This window comes from Plasmopara halstedii (genome assembly GCF_900000015.1).
Source record: "Plasmopara halstedii genome assembly, contig: Scaffold_322, whole genome shotgun sequence".
Lineage (NCBI taxonomy): Eukaryota > Oomycota > Peronosporomycetes > Peronosporales > Peronosporaceae > Plasmopara > Plasmopara halstedii.
Genome location: NW_020187243.1, coordinates 291,461 through 292,364, shown reverse-complemented (window position 1 = coordinate 292,364; position 904 = coordinate 291,461).

The following is a 904-nucleotide window of genomic DNA, read 5'->3' as shown; positions in this document are numbered from 1 at the left end:
GCAGCTGAGGGCAGTCTACCTTCCGATTAAGCGCCAATAGCACCGACTTGGACAAGTTCAGCTTTGCACCGGAACCTAAACAGTATGCATTGACGATGTCGAGTTGCGCTTACAAGTTCGGAATTGAGCTAGCAAGAAGCGTCGAGTCGTCTGCAAAGAAGACCCCAGTCGCCGTGTGGTCTGCGTTTAGACACACACACCATACTCCTCATGCGTTGGCAGCAAATTACCGAGTGGCTCGATCGTCAAGACGAAGAGAAGCGCAGACAACGGATCGCCTTGCTTCACGCCTCTCGTTGAGTGTAACGCTGGCTGGACGTTGTTGTTGATCAGCAAATGTGCTTGTGGCTTTGTGTATAATAGCTTGATCCAGCGTATGAAGCTGGATCCAAAGCTCATGCGCTCGAGCAAACGGAACATGTATGCCCAGTTGACGCGGTCAAACTCTTTTTGGAAATTCAGGAAACGCGCGTAGGCCTCTTCTTCACGACTCGTGACTAGATCTTGCAAGTCGGCAAGGAAGCGTGCTTGGTGGTGGATCGAGCGGTCCTTGACGAAGCCTTTCTAGTCAGCATGGATCAAGTCACCGATTGTCATGATAATGCGATGCACTAGCGCCTTCGACAGCGCGCCTTCACGTCAACGGGCATGATGGTGATCGGCCGGTAATTACCTGGCACAGCGCGAGAGCCCTTCTTATGAAGCAGCACGACAGCCGACTTGCGCTGGGACGCGAGCAACTCACCACGATGAAGCCGGTCGTTGAAGACAATCGCGAGACACTCGCCAAAGACGTCTGGAGCCATTTGATAGAACCCAGCGGCCAAGCCGTCCATGCCTGGTGCTGACTATGCCTTCATGTGCCGGAGCGCGCCTGCAAGGTCCGCGGCAGTCAAGTCTGCGT